Here is a 17,275-nt window from a genome sequence, read left to right on the forward strand (position 1 = left end):
TGGCTGTGGACTCGCAGCTCAAAGCACCTCAGATTTTGCACGGTGATGACCATGTCCTAGTGAGAAGCGGTCTCCTTACAGTGTGAGCCAATGGGGGGTCTGCTCATCTTTGCCATGCAGAGGTCACTTTGGGGCATGGCGAGTGGAGCACCTCCTGGTGGCAGCAGAGGAGTTCTGTCTCTCTGAGCCTTCACTTTTTCTGCACTCCACCCTTCCACGGTGCAAATCTGCGGGCTGAGACACTTCATGGTGAGAGTCCACAGCAGTACACTTGGTGATGAGGATGGGATTTTGGGGTATTTGGTTAAAACGTCTAAGTAGAAAGGTGTCTGAAAAGGGAATATATATATATGCAGTCACCCTGGCTGTTGGGATTGATTTCTTCATGTTTCTGGTCAGGTAAGGTCAGGTTGGGGGGGCATGCACGGTGTTACCACACCCGCCACGCAACAAAACAGCTTGGGATTCCGGTTGGCAACCACCCAGGCAGACATGAGGTCCAGTCCCATAATTCGGAAATGACCCTCTATCTACCACAGCCAGGTGTTACGTGGGTGACCCCTTGGCCTGGTCCAGCCACTCGGGTCCTCAACAATGAGTCGAATCACCCTCGGGTAATCACGCCACATGGCCGTAGTGCCGTAACTGATGCTGCCTCACAATTCGGGTCATGTGCCTCTTTCGGGACTCCATGAGCAACACAAAGTCAAATCAGCGGGACCCAAGAACTCTCTGAAGAGACACTGAAGGAGTCCAGTCTTCGTCTCAGGTCACTGGATAGCGTCCATGTCTCACAAACAGGGAGCACCAGGACTCTAAAGACTTGGACCTTCGTCCTTTTATAGAGATACTATCAGGAGCATCACACCCCCCTTTCCAGCGACCTCAGGAACACCCCATGCTCTCCCAATCCATCCACTGACTTCATAGGGACATTATTGATTCCAGCCCGGACTTTTATAGAAAGTTTGACGCAGCAAGCTTTGTACACCTGTATCTGGGGACATCTTCCACATCTTCCTAATCTCTGTCCAGTTGGAAGGTCCGCTATTCGCAGGTCTCGCCAGTGACCAAGTCTGGGCTACTCAAGGCCATTGCTGGAGTTGACCAGAAGCCACTCCTGTGTGTCGTTTCTGACCATTTGGCCCGCTCTGAGCAGGTCTTCATTAAGGGTCTCTCTCTGGACCCTCAGCCCTGACTGCTGTCCCTGCAGTCCCTGATGCTGGCACCACTGGTATTGTGCAGGTGGTGAGCGAGGCCCGTTTTTCCTCCAGACATGATGCTAACGTTGGTTTCATCAGACCAGAGAATCGCATTTCTCCAAGTCTGAGAATCCGTTTGGTGTCTTTTTGGAAATTCCTAGTGGGGTCCCATGTGCCTTTTACTGCAGAGAGGCTTCTGTCTGGCCAGTCTGGATAGCGTCCATGTCTTACAATCATAAGGCAAGACGGGATGCACCAGGACTCTAAAGACTTGGACCTTCGTCCTTTTGCAGAGATATCTGGAGCGCCACACACACCCCATTCCAGTGCCCTCATGAATCCCCACCCACCCATGCTCTCCCAATCCATCTGCCAACTTCACTTTCTGGTGCCTTCTTGAAATGTTTGGAAAATGTTACACATCATTTAAAGAGTTTCATTACCCAAGGAATTCTCTTTTGTTATCCAAGTCTTCCAGAGAAAGTTACTTACTTTTTACCATTGCACCGAAATGCTATTGTGGCTGGTAGTGTGGCATGGCCTAGTGGTTAAGGCTTTGGACTTTAAAGGCCGTGGGTTCAAATCCCACTACTGACGCTGTGTGATCACCAGAAAGTCAATACACCTTGGAAAAACGAAAGAAATGGAACCAGTCGTATCTCAAGTAACACACTGGTGAGGCCTCATCTGGAGTACTGGGTGCCGTTTTAGTCTCCAGTCCACAAAAAAGGACATAACAGCGCTAGAGAAGATCCAGAGAAGAGCAACTAGGCTGATTCAGGGCTACAGGGGATGAGTTAGGAGGACAAATTAAAAGAACTGAGCCTTTACAATTTAAAGAAAAGGAGATGAAGAGGAGACCTGAGTGAAGTGTTTAAAATGATGAAGGGAATAAGTCCTGTGGATCGAGATGGTGACTTTAAAATGAGTTCATCAAAAACACGGGGACACCGTTGGAAACTTAAGGGTGAATTTCACACAAACATTAGGAAGTTTTCCTTCATGCAGAGAACCACAGACACTTGGAATAAGCGACCGAGTAGTGTGGTGGACCAGAGGACTTTAGGGACTTTTAAAACTCGACTTGTTATTTTGGAGGAATTCAGTGGATAGGACATATACAGGTATAGGAGATGAAGAGGAGACATGAGTGAAGTTTTTCAAATCATGAATGGAATTAGTCCAGTGGATCGAGACGGTGACTTTAAAATGAGTTCATCAAGGCACAGTTGGAAACTTAAGGGTGAATTTCACACAAACATTATGACGTTTTTCTTCACACTGAGACACGAGGAACAAGTGACCAAGTAGTGTGGTGGACAGTAAGACTTTAGGGACGTTCAAAACTTGACTTCATGTTTATTTTAGAAGAATTAAGTGGACAGGACTGGTGAGCTCTGTTGGGCTGAATGGCCTGTCCTCGTCCGGATTGTTCTGAATAATCACCTTGGATTAAGACATCAACCAAATAATTAAATAACCATAGTGTTCTTGTGGACAGAAGTATATTCTGGTAATGTCGTTGATGGTTGCTAGTGTGATGGGTCCTGGGATTTTCCAGTATTGTGCCACTTTGACATCATTGCTGCATCCATCTAAATATCAAATTAGCCTGTATGTTGTATCTGAGGTTGGATAAACTTGTGAAAATTGCTTACAATTTGCTTCTTGTTGCTCTTCTGGTCAGCTATGATTCTTGTTTCACCCTTCTTCTGATTTATAGATTTTAATCCTTGTGTGTCTCTGGTTTATGGTGTCCTCCTGGTCCTTTACAAAAAAAACAAACAATATCCCTAAACTGTCTTTTAGGACGAACACAACCACTACAAAGCACCCACCTTACCCACAACTCCCAGACCCCTTTTATAATGCATACATGTGCAGGTGGGCTTGGCCACTCTGCTTCATTAGACCCACTTGCTGTGGGTCGTCAATGAGTAAATAATGGCGATGTGGAAAAAAATGAGTCTCTTCCATTTTATTTATTTTTTTTTTTTTTTACCATAAGTATTCCAATACCCATTAAAAGTGGCCTAAATGGCACCAGGCAGCAGGGGTACCTTCGAAAAGCCCCTATCAGGAACCGATCTGCACAAAAAAGAAGTCAGTTAGCATCCGATGGCTCCTGGGACAGTCCCGTCTTCAGGAGATGCCCTCGCCAATTTGTCCAGGGCGATTCCTCTTCAGGTTTTGTGGCCATACGCATAACTTGGCCTCGCGGTGCCCTATGTCAGCCCTCTTGTTTTGTCTTGCTGAGGCTGCACTACAGGCCTTGCTCTCCTTTCTTCCTACCAGATCTTTATTTTTTTTCCCTGTCTGCATTACTCATTATCATGAACGACATAAATTGCTTCACGATGATGTTTTGCCTTGTGAAAGGTGCTATATAAAATAAATATTGATCAAAGCATAATGTCTTTTGCCGCACACTCGGAGAAGCAGCCTGTAATGTATTGTAAATGCATTTGCTTTCACCCATGGATAAACGGCAAACGCAGCATGTGCAACATTTTAAACGATCAATATCAAACCTATCGAGTCTGCCAGCTACCGCATATTTCACACGGCTCCCTTCCCAAGGCTTGCCATCCTATGCTATCCCCGAACTACAGCAGCAAACACCATTTTAGGTATTGTGCCTGTCCTGACCAGCAGCACTATGAGGTTTGACCCCAACTGACAATCCTATTTATCGTTGGCTCCTGCTTTGTACCCAAGGCTGCTCCAATGATATATTGGAATTAGAGGATGGGTGAATATTACCCAGTAGGGATCAGAATGATGATGGGGGATCTCCCCACACCCCAACCCCCACCCCAGACATTGTGCATCATCTTCTGAAGATCTGTTGGGCGCAAGTGAACTCCTTGCATTTGAGTTAAGTTATGTGGGCAGCATTACATCGACAGTGGCTTTTAGAAGAAAAATTTAGAAATATTTCTAAATGTCTCTTAAGAGGTAAAAATCATGCTGCTGTGCTTTTCTGAATGTAGAATAAAAGAAGAGAAACAAAGTACTGGTTAATTAAATGAGATCAGTGCTATCAGTTGTTGTCACTGATTATGAATCTGGCTGGAACAAAAACCTGCAGCCACAGTGGGTCTCCAGAGCCGAGTTTGAAAACCCCTACTCTAGAGAAATGTTGTGCGTGATAAGCTTAGGACATCGACAGTTACAGAGATCCTTAAACCAGTCCGTCTGGCAATCACAATCATGTTAACGGTCACAACCACGAAAACCACGTTGATGTGAACATGAACTGACGCTCCTGACCTGGATCCGCGTGATTTAATGCATCCCGCACTGCCACATGATTAGATAATTGCATGGGTACACATGTGCTGATTTGCTCACTAACTTTGTATTCTGTGTAGGTTGGCATTGAACGTTAAGGCGTTTTCACACTCGCAGTCCTTTTGTTTTGTTTCGAATCAGGGAGGATGTTTCGTTATTGTGTTTCAAATTCCAGTTAATTGGGTTGCGTTTCATACTGAAAACTTTCAAGCAAACCAGCAATAGACGTCCCGCGGGTGCGTCGTGCGGGCTTTTTTTCATTGAGCTGAATCTTTTTCATTTTTTTTTCCCCAAATAAAATATCATGGAGGGTCGAGAACAGTCGTGTTTGCGTACTGACGCATTTTCCATAATTGTTAACTGGAAGACTATTTGAAAATTACTCGCTGAAAGACACCTTTGAAAAAGCCGAGGGTACAACAGAGGACAAGCTCTGCTGAAGGCGCACGCTGAGGCTCATCACGCATTTTTTCCCATTAACTGTATGCTGTTTTGCGTTAACCCTCCAGTAGTCACAATATGAACGTAACCGCCAATTAGTTTCAAAATCATACCACAAGTGGACTGGCTTATATGTTTTATTTCGGAATGCTTGATTAAAATTGAGTAACATGGAAAAGCTGGTGCGCGCATTGAGGACGACCTACCTGCGCGCATCACTTTAGTGGTGTAAGATTAGGACGTTTGACTGTTGGTCTCACCGGACACTATATTGTTTGTTTCCTGACACTTCCTTATGGGTTTTGATCGAGCCGATCACAAGTAAATGTATCTTCTTTGTTTAAAATAAGGTCAGCGGCTGTCCGATCGCGCGTGCGCAGCACTGACACTGAATTGAGCAATTGTGCGAGTTGCTTTATAAACAAATTGTTACATTTTTACCCGTGTTCGTGTTTATTTCTTTGTTTATTTCTCTACCTTTTAATTACTTTTAATGCTTTATTATAGTTCTTAACTAATTGTGCCATAAATGAGATTCCACAATTGCCGACAGTAGACTCTCAGCGTGACTACTACCACAGCACGCACAATATAGCGCACAGTATTTCATGTAATTATTTATTTTAATATTTTATTTTTTATTGTGTCTTCTATTTTTCTATTCATTTTGTAAAGCACTTTGAGCTACATTTTTTTGTATGAATATGTGCTATATAAATAAATGTTGATTGATTGATTGATTAGGATGACCTTTATACCTCAGGCGAACCGCCCCAGGGTTCGTTTTGGTTTCTTTTTGGAATCAAATACAGGATTAATATAAACTTTTTAATGTTGGAACGATCCAAAATCAAGGTAACAGAGTTGGTCTTCAGAGGGATGCAATATAGGAGAACCATTTTTTTTGGTTTTAAAAAGACCCTTCCACGTGAAGGATCCAGCAAGAAGTTTTATTTATTTCGATCTATAGCAGGAGCCATACAGTGAATAGCAAGATGGTAACAGATTTGTGACATAGCAGTGGTCCTGTTTTTAAAAAGGACTCTAATTGCATAACACACAGGCTCCGTGCAGGCTCTCTTAATCTGTCAGTAAAGATTTCATTTTTTTCTTCTAAATATTAGGATTGTTTTTTTTTTTTTCTTCCCCCAAAGCCAAGGAACCAACTTCATACGTAGAGAACCCTTCCCAGAATAAAATGCTTTCTTCTCAAGAAATGTTTCAATCAGGGACCACACAACCCATTAACGAACGATACATTTTTAAGGGTTTGGCTGCTTACAATTAAGAAAAAAGGAAATTAAAGGAAACAAGTGTGACAATTGTAGTGAACTGCAAACCATCCTTGGTGTCACCCATGGCAGGTTACCATTCACAACATCACATTGCGGTGATCAAACACCTTTAAGTTGTCTGACTCTTTGAGTGGCTTCAACGCTGTGGAAGGCAGATGGGGGAGTGATCAAGAGCTATGGCCTCTGGGGTTTAAACTAACAGTGATGTTGGGGAAGACAATCCTGGTAAATTTATAAAGTTGAGTCCATATTGTTAATCAGTGGAAAACCAAGTACCTTAAAGAATTTCAATAGGTGAGAGTACAGCAGTGATGGCTGGCAATCATTTCAAGTCTTTAACACCTGTTAATAGAAGAGTGCGCCATCACAATCATGGAAGGTTTCCACCTCTGTGCCTTATGTCAATCCTCCTGTTCAGCTCATAAGGTACTTTGCTCCAGCATATCCATGCTATGGACCACTAGATAACCAGATATTTGCCGCTGGACTAATAATGCCTTCAGCAAACTCAGTTCAGTTCAAAGCCGATGCCTCATAGACACAGCATTCTAACCTGCAAGCCTGTGCCCAGTCCATGTCCATGAGGATTGTGTTGAGAAACTTGCCATCTTTGCCTATCAGTCCACTCATGTTCTCAAAGTTTGTGCATTTAACAAAGCACCCTGGCAGACTTCAAGGTAGATTTGAACTCAAGTGGCCTGCAAGGGGGCGCGCACCAGCTTCCCAAACCCGACACAGACAGACGCAAGGCACAAGTTCTGTAACACACATGGCTTTTATTTGGTTGTGGGAAATTTTTCCTAAACGGTTCTCACCCAAGGACAGTCCACAAGCACAATATTACAATGCAGCAGGCAACAATGTCATTTCTTTGTGTGTGTGTCTCTCTCTTCATATCCACTACTCCTCCAACAAGCTTCGTCCACCACCTCCCAACTGTGGTTCCTGGAATGAAGACAGTAGGCTTCTTTAATGCTGTACCCAGAAGTACGTCTGGGGGCCCAATAGCATGGTCCATAAGCATTTCCACGTGAGGCCGAAGCCTGACAAAGAAGGGGTCCACAGTTCCTGCACCATCTCCTAGCAGTGCCCAAGGAACTCGACGCGGCGGTGCCGAACTCCAACTCCCATGGAGCCTTGTGTGAATCCGAGGCACTGTCCTGTGTATGCAGGTAGGAAAGGCACTAGCTGTTCACCACACTCTCCATTATTCTTTCTAAAACTTTATGTTAAAGATCTCTATGAACTAACCCCGACCCATCACTAGGGCCGATTCAGAGGTCCATTGCACCCCTAGGCATTGTTGGTTGTAAGTGCACAAATAGACACATTTCACCGAGAGTCTCCCTTTTAGATCCGCGCTGTTGGATCCCTAACTGAAGGAAGAAAACGCCCCTCCACCCCCCTTTCCTTGCGATAACACATAAAATCTACGAGCGGAGTCGCGCGCATCTCCTGAAACGGGGGAGATTTTTTGTGCCTCTTTGGCCGGTACCTACAGTACTTGGTCTCCACAACCAGCAATTCTCAACCGTCCAGGAATCGATGCAATTTGTTCATCAATTGAATTGGAATCGAGGAGTCTGTGAAAGCGTAGCCTCCATAAGCCGCCTATCTGAACTCCTTATTTTAAATACACGATATTGTAAAGTGTCATTTTTTTAATACTCCAATAAGGTAAGTAATTGCAATCTATTATCACTACAATTTATGCCAAATGACTCATTGTAACCAATATATCTATACTAATAAAAGGCAAAGCCCTCACTCACTGACTGACTCATCACTAATTCTCCAACTTCCCGTGTAGGTAGAAGGCTGACCCCATCTTCACGAAATTTGGTAGGCGACTTCCCTGCGCTAACCGAAACCGATGTACGTACTTATTTCGATGGTATGACGCCACTGTCGGCCGCCATATTGAACTTTTAACCGAAACCGATGTACTTATTTCGATGGTATGACGCCACTGTCGGCCGCTATATTGAACTTTCCAACGTCACTAATTTTCTAACTTCCCGTGTAGGTAGAAGGCTGACCCCATCTTCACGAAATTTGGTAGGTGGCTTCCCTGCGCTAACCGAAACCGATGTACGTACAGTACAGGCCAAAAGTTTGGACACACCTCCTCACTCAATGTGTTTTCTTTATTTTCATGACCATTTCCAGCACTCCATCACTCTCCTTCTTGGTCAAATAGCCCTTACACAGCCTGGAGGTGTGTTTGGGGTCATTGTCCTGTTGAAAAATAAATGATCGTCCAACTAACCTGACTTCTGCACAACACAACTGCTGGTCCCAACCCCATTGATAAAGCCAGAAATTCCACTAAATAACCCTGATAAGGCACACGTGTGAAGTGAAAACCATTTCAGGTGACTACCTGTTAAAGCTCATTGAGAGGATGCCAAGAGTGTGCAAAGCAGTAATCAGAGCAAAGGGCGGCTATTTTGAAGAAACTAGAATATAAAACATGTTTTCAGTGATTTCACCTTTTTTTGTTAAGTACATAACTCCACATGTGCTCATTCATAGTTTTGATGCCTTCAGTGAGAATCTACCAATGGAAATGGGCATGAAAATAAAGAAAACACATTGAATGAGGAGGTGTGTCCAAACTTTTGGCCTGTACTGTACTTATTTCGGTGGTATGTCGCCACTGTCGGCCGCCATCTTGAATTTTCCAAACGTCACCAATTCTCCAACTTCCTGTGTAGGTAGAAGGCTGAAATTTGGCAGGCTCGTTCCTTACAGCTTACTTACAAAAGTTAAGCAGGTTTCATTTTGAAATTCTACGCGTACCGATCATAACGGTCAACCACGTCCGCCATGTTGAACTTTCTTATTCATGGCCCCATCTTCACGAAATTTGGTAGGTGGCTTCCCTGCGCTAACCGAAACCGATGTACATACTTATTTCGGTGGTATGATGCCACTGACGGCCGCCATATTGAACTTTTCAACAGTCTTTGTTACTTATGGGCTAATCTTCAAGAAATTTGGTATGCGGGTTCCCAACGCTAACTGAATCCTACTTACATACATATATACGTCCATAGCCTGCAGCTCGGTCACCGTGTGAGGCGGCGTTGGGTCCCCCATCCCAACGCCACCCACGTTGCTGGTTACCTGCCTATATAAGGCCGTCCGTCGCTCCGGTCTCTACATTCCCTTCCTTGCTTCGCCACGGGATTCACATCTCCCTGCTGATAACTGCAGCCTTTTTATTTAATCCACGGCTTCTCTGCTGTTTTATTGTTCATTTATTACGATTCTATTTATTGTGTAGGTATTTTAGACTTACTTTACATTGTTCAGGTACCCATTTCCTTTATCATTCCAATCCCCATTAACATGTCTATCGAGGTGATCACCATCGATCAAAGAACTGTCACTTACCAAGTGGTTTCCATGCCTGGAGATGGCACCTACCTTTTCCATTCTCTTTGTTACATATTGCACGGTCATATCAGGCTCACTCTTGATATCTGGAGGAACATTGTGTCTTATGTATTGAATGACTGGGACAGGTTCAAAGTGTGGACTGATGACAGTACAGGAGATAATTAGACTACACAGGAGCACTAGAAGAGTGAAATGCTTAAGCCCTTCACCTATGGATCTGCATGTGAGTTGATGGCTGCCTCTGAATTGTTCGGTTGTCGCTTTCAAGTGTACCAAAATGGCCAAATATTTTACACCTTTCGACAACCGCCAATGCCTCTTAAACATCTTAGACTCACAGGTGACGATTTCAGTAGTGGACACTTTGATGTTTATGAATGTTTAAACTCTCAAAAGCTGGATGTGAAGTTATCGATGAAACTGGTTGTATACTTACAACGCTTGACAGATGTTGAATGTCTCTTCAACACAAGTCCTGCAAATACTGTCGTCATTGAAACAACCATGAAACTCAATCCGATTATGACAGCAGCAATCCAAGCTGTGAGATTTGAGACAAGATTACTGTTCACATGGCCAACTGTACGTTACATGCTCAAGAGTAAGCTCAGCGCACAGCTTGGTCATATTACAACCGGAGGGCCGAACTCACAATGTGGTATACAAAGAGATCTTAACAAATAATTATTGGCATATTTTCCCTCAGTTTTAAAAGGTTTAATTTTCTTATATATATATATATATATATATACACAGTAGATATAGATATAATGTGTGTGTGTGTGTGTGTGTATGTGTGTGTGTATATATATATATATATATATATATATAAAGGGCGGGCCATTTATATGGATACACCTTAATAAAATGGGAATGGTTGGTGATATTAACTTCCTGTTTGTGGCACATTAGTATATGTGAGGGGGAAACTTTTCAAGATGGGTGGTGACCATGGTGGCCATTTTAAAGTCGGCCATTTTGGATCCAACTTTTGTTTTTTCAATAGGAAGAGGGTCATGTGACACATCAAACTTATTGGGAATTTCACAAGAAAAACAATGGTGTGCTTGGTTTTAATGTAACTTTATTCTTTCATGAGTTATTTACAAGTTTCTGACCACTTATAAAATGTGTTCAATGTGCTGCCCATTGTGTTGGATTGTCAATGCAACCCTCTTCTCCCACTCTTCACACACTGATAGCAACACAGGAGAAATGCTAGCACAGGCTTCCAGTATCCGTAGTTTCAGGTGCTGCACATCTCGTATCTTCACAGCATAGACAATTGCCTTCAGATGACCCCAAAGATTAAAGTCTAAGGGGGTCAGATCGGGAGACCTTGGGGCCATTCAACTGGCCCACACGACCAATCCACTTTCCAGGAAACTGTTCATCTAGGAATGCTCGGACCTGACACCCATAATGTGGTGGTGCACCATCTTGCTGGAAAAACTCAGGGAACGTGCCAGCTTCAGTGCATAAAGAGGGAAACACATCATCATGTAGCAATTTCACATATCCAGTGGCCTTGAGGTTTCCATTGATGAAGAATGGCCCCACTATCTTTGTACCCCATATACCACACCATACCATCAATTTTTTTGTTCCAACAGTCTTGGAGGGATCTATCCAATGTGGGTTAGTGTCAGACCAATAGCGGTGGTTTTGTTTGTTAACTTCACCATTCACATAAAAGTTTGCCTCATCACTGAACAAAATCTTCTGCGTAAACTGAGGGTCCTGTTCCAATTTTTGTTTTGCCCATTCTGCAAATTCAGTGCGCCGATCTGGGTCATCCTCGTTGAGATGCTGCAGTAGCTGGAGTTTGTAAGGGTGCCATTTGTGAGTAGCTAATATCCGCCGAAGGGATGTTCGACTAATGCCACTCTCCAGTGACATGCGGCGAGTGCTACGCTGTGGGCTCTTGCTGAATGAAGCTAGGACTTCATTAGTGACAGTTTTCATGCGTCCACATTTTGGCAAATCCAACACTGAACCAGTTTCACGAAACTTAGCAAGCAGTTTGCTAACTGTAGCATGGGAGATGGGTGGTCTCGTAGGGTGTCTTGCATTGAAATCTGCTGCAATGACCGGTTACTGCGTTCACCAGACATCAACACAATTTCTATCCGCTCCTCACGTGTTAACCTCTGCGACATGTCAATGGCTGTAAACAAAGAGAAACTTGTAAATAACTCATGAAAGAATAAAGTTACGTTAAAACCAAGCACACCATTGTTTTTCTTGTGAAATTCCCAATAAGTTTGATGTGTCACATGACCCTCTTCCTATTGAAAAAACAAAAGTTGGATCCAAAATGGCCGACTTTTAAATGGCCACCATGGTCACCACCCATCTTGAAAAGTTTCCCCCCTCACATATACTAATGTGCCACAAACAGGAAGTTAATGTCACCAACCATTCCCATTTTATTAAGGTGTATCCATATAAATGGCCCACCCTGTATAGTGTGTGTGTATGTATGTACAGTATGTATGTGTGTGTATATATATATATATATATATATATATATATATATATATATATATATTGTCAGGGATGCCAGGGGCCATGACCCGGCGGGGCGCCAGGAGGGACGGAAGAGGGTCAGAGCCCTGCCTGGATCACGTGGGGTTTGCCTTCGGGTTGCTTTGGGGCCACGGGTCAAGGGCATGGAAGCCCTTCCCTGTAGGGGCCCGTGGTCACCGCCAGGAGCGCCCAATGCCTTGGGACTTGTTTCCCCAGCACTCCCGCCACACCAGGAAGTGCTGGGGGAAGACTTTGGAGGATACCGGAGAGCTGCCGGAGAACAGCCGGCACTTCCGCCACGCTGGGGCGTGGCTAGAGGAGGAATGCCGGGAACACCTGGGGCTCATCCGGGTCCTGTATAAAGGGGCCGTCTCCCTTCATTCGAGGCTGGAGTCGGGTGGAAGTAGGACGAAGCAAGAGGAGTGTGGAGGCGGCCCGAAGAAAGGCATTGTGGCCAGGATTTGGAGGACTATTTGGGGTTTGTGCACGTGACTGAGGTCTGAGTGACCATTGGCTGGGGTCTTAGTGACCTATTATTGTAAATATTCTGTAAATAAACGTGTGGTGGTTTTACAACAACATGTCCGCCTGTCTGTGCCCGGGTGCGTTCACAATATATATATATATATAGAGATAGATAGATAGATAGAGATATATATATATATATATAGATATATATAGATATATATAGATATAGATAGATATATATATATATATATAGATATATATATATATATATAGATAGATATATAATATAGATATTATATATAGATATATATATAATGACAGCAACACTCATAACAGTGACAACACAATTACATTGACGATCATGTTACGTTATTTTCAAGATGTTTCCTTTTCTTTTTCATTACTTTTGTAACACAGTACTTCTCCGCTACGAAGCGCGGGTATTTTGCTAGTATTTAATAAACAAAATGTGATATCTCTTTCTTATTTTATTAATGAAATGTTACAAATAGTCCAACAGCTCACGAGAATATTCCGCCATGTAGTCGTTTTGTGACTTCTTAATTTCTTGCTGTTTGGAGCTCGACTGTGTCCGGGCAGCTTGTGGTCGACTGGATGTCCAGCGCTGGTCTGTAAAATTTGCGCTTTACACTCACCGGAGTGCCAGCTGAGCTGAAATCCTCGTCTGCGCGTGCACGTGGCAGCAGTTTCATCTTTGGACGGCTTGCCGCTCTTATACCTCCTCGACTCTGATACCCTCAATCCTCCAGTGTCAATGTCCACCGTGAACGACTCTGTGTAAAAACAGTGATGGATACAATATGAAAGGCACTATAAAAACCTATTTTGTTTTTGGCTGTGCTCAGTAAGACGGGAGCCACATAGAAAATAATCATCTGTTGATTTGTTAACGTTTGACTATTCATTGAGTTCTTCTTTAAACAGGAATTCTTTTTGAAATGCCTTGTGATAACACCTCACTAGGAATGGTGTCTACCCATCAATCTATTAATGAAACCAATTAAGCCAGCACGGGGTCCAGGAGCTGGTGCCTATCCCAGCAGTGTCAGGCACAAGGCAGGAGCCAAACACAAATGAGATGGCAGTCCATTACAAGGCTCACTGAAAGCGGACCATCTTAGAGTGACCAATCAGTCTATCGATCACATCTTTAGGATGAAGGTGGAGATAAACCCGTGCAGACCTGAGAAAATCGTGCAACCTCCACAAAGACCTCAGATGGACCCAGATTTGAACAACGGGTCCTGGAGTTGTGGTGGACTGCAGTGAAAAGAAATCCTTAGGCGGGCGTTTGTAGCGTTTGGCGAGTGCTGTGTAAAAGGATGATTTATCGTTTTTATAATAGCATTTGCTGCGGTGGGCTGGCGCCCTGCCCGGGTTTTGTTTCCTGCCTTGTGCCCTGTGTTGGCTGGGATTGGCTCCAGCAGACCCCCGTGACCCTGTAGTTAGGATATAGTGGGTTGGATAATGGATGGATGGATGGATAATGGCATTTGTAATCATCAAGAAAGGCACTATATGAAAAACAATTACTGATTGATTTGTAAGGTGTGTTGAGACAGAACTCATTTAGACATCGATGCACTTATAATGCATTTTACGCTCCCTACCCTATGAATAAATGATGACTTGGTAAAGTGCATTCCTCGCCAGCAACAGCGCTATAAGAAATATAAATCCTTTAATTTGTTCTCATGTTAAGTTAATGTGTTAGAGTTGAAACTACTTTACGGTGTCATTTGCAGGAACAGTCACTGTGCTATAAGACATTATTTAGAAGAAAGAAAACGAATGGACTTCTCAGTTCTTTCGGTGAGTGCTGCTGTACATAAGAAACTCAGTCACTTTACACGATGATTTGCAGTTGTGGTCCATTGTGATGGACTCCAGAGAGTGTTCATTTGATTGATTTGAAAACTGAGTTGTGGTTATGCTCACTAAAGGTGTGTATGTATATAATGTGTATTTGTATTTGTGTGTGTGTGTATATATGTGATACGGTACCTGCCAAATAATACAAAGAGTACACGACACGTATTTCGCCCTAATTTGGGGCTCGTCAGGGGTACGCAGCTTCGCTTCACCTCAAGCGCCGACGTTCGATTTCTGAAAAGCACTACAGTATATGAAATGATTACTGATTTAATTGTAGTAGACTTTTTCTTATTCCAGTGAGTATTGTTATACATTATATTGCATGATAACATGATTTCTTTGCGCAGTAAATACACTATATTTTTGTGCTCCTAAATTGTTCTGTCGTTACAAAAGGCATTTTATAAATTAATCCCTGATGAATATGTAACATACGCGTACTCCATATTATCGCTCACTTTAATGGGCACCATATATAAAATACTAGGCTGACCCGCCTTTTAAGGCGACCGACTTTTAAGTTGACCACTTCTTAAGGCAATTCAATATGTAGATCAATTTGATATTTTATACAAACTCATTAATTTGGTTATATTGCATTTGAGCGGTATTACTTTAATACTCGTAGTTTCTGTTATTTTTGTGATGAAATTTAAACTTTTTTTCTATATTGAGGTCGCCCTTTTGAACCCCCCTGATATTTACTACGCGGTGAGGCATTTGTACTCCATCAACATTAATTATTTCCAGAGACATAATTTTGTCTATTTTTACAGCGCATCGCGCAAAAAAGCAAGGGAACGATGGCAGCACCAGAACTCCGCTCACATCATGTCACTTCGTAACGCAAGCTGCAAGTAGTAAGTCTGTGATAAGCGGAATACCGCTACGCTTTCCACTCACGAGACGGAAGGACAATCCCGACCGCTTTTATATAGTAAGAAAGAAGAAGAAGATATCGCACAGTCTGGAGTAGAAAATCATCTTTTACCTGGAAAAACGAAACTACAAATCCCATCGTGCACTGCAAAATGGACGGGGCGTGTGTGAAACTCCGCACCTGCGTAGCACTCACGGGACGTAAGGACCGCTTTTATATAGAAGGATGCTGTCAGCAAATGCAGACTTAAAAAAAAAAAAAAATGATATAATGCTTCATAATGTCATATGCTGTAAACCGCGTTCTGAAACGTCCTGTATAAAAATATTTACTGGTTGAATTGTAGTGGACTTCTATTTATTCCAATAGGTGTTGCTATATATCACAAAAACGAACTCGATTGCTTTATAAGATGATTTGTGATTGTGCTCGCTAAAGGTGTTATATATATATAATAATGGTTTTGGCATTCATAAATTATGTGTTTCTCATTTTAAATTAATCTGTGGTGGATATGTGCGGTGCGTTAGTAGTGTGTAAACTTAAAAATGCTATTAGCAGACCAAATTAGTGCTATTGTTAAAAAAAAAACAAAACGATTTATTATGTCAGTTGTTATAAAGTGCACTGTGAAAGGCACTATATGAGACTATAATTAATGGAGTTGTGGAGGACTTTTTCTTATTCCAGCGAATGTTACTATTTAAGAAGTGACCGGATTGCTTTTTGAGATTTTTTTTAATGTGAATTCATCAGGACTAATTCCCTTTACTCTGTCAAGTGCAGGAACTGGAACTGTGAAAGGCGCTATATGACATCAATTTTAAAAATGTAAATGGACTTCTTATTAGTACAGTGAGAGTTCATTTAATTTATTGTGTAAGATAATTTGTGGTTGTGCCTACTAGAGGTGCTTTATATACAGTAAGTTTGCAGTTTATACTCGGTGAGTATTACTATATAGGAAATGACCTGATTGCTTTCTTAGAGGATTCGTGGTTGTGCTATTAAAAAAATGAATGGCCTTCTTGAATATTCTGGTGAATGTTAATTTGATTCCTTAATGAAATGTGTGGCTGTGCTCACTAAAGACGCTATTGTGGTGTCCATGAGTGGCTCTGTGCACCTACCCCGTTTTTATCAATGAATTCTTGATGATACGTAAGGTCCGTGCCGGTGCTTTTGCACCATAGACCAAGTGCGCCAGCCGAGTCTTCTACCTATCCCTTATGGGTGGGTTCCGGTTGGTGTCACCCCAATGGTGGCGCCAGCCTTGTTTTATATGACTTTAATCGGCACCGTATATGAAATGCACTTTCAGCAAATGCTGAGTTGCGACAGTCACGTATTGCTGCTCCATTTTGTCCATTATTGTACCATGCGTGGTGAAAGGCACTATATCAAGCCATTCTGTAATGAATATTTACGAATGTCGGTGACTGTTTTTATTTTCAGGGTGGTCTGAGAGTGCGCTCAGTACAAAAGGCGTTCTATATTTGATGATCATTTATAGTTTTGTAATAAGATTTATCTCGCTGAGTGCCAGTCATGGAGTTTTGATTGAGGTATAATGAAATTTTTATGATCCCAGGGTTTTTAGCGCAATGAATACATGTGTGATGACGCTCATTTTTTATATAAAACGCCACTTTCCCAAGTAATTTCCACTTGTGTACAAATGGACGGCAGGGAGGATTTCAGGATAGCTCCCATATGAGGCTTCCAGCTGGCTCTAGTGGGATTACGGGCCCAACGATAATCCTGAATCTTGATTTCGCAGCCCTTCTGCCACATAAAATAGACGTTTAGAAATGGCCGAACGGACCCGGCAGGTGAGACACCATTCAGATCGGTCAGACGTATAC

At 42.7% G+C, this 17,275-nt stretch overlaps 1 protein-coding gene across 3 annotated transcripts in view; it reads left to right on the forward strand.

The window, feature by feature from the left end:
• The window catches only part of znf385c (zinc finger protein 385C), a 311,149-nt gene that overhangs the window by 13,676 nt on the left and 280,198 nt on the right, over window positions 1-17,275 (forward strand). The gene's annotated exons all lie outside the window — the stretch shown is intronic.

The sequence above is a fragment of the Polypterus senegalus genome, chromosome 17, assembly GCF_016835505.1.
Source record: "Polypterus senegalus isolate Bchr_013 chromosome 17, ASM1683550v1, whole genome shotgun sequence".
Classification (NCBI taxonomy): domain Eukaryota; kingdom Metazoa; phylum Chordata; class Cladistia; order Polypteriformes; family Polypteridae; genus Polypterus; species Polypterus senegalus.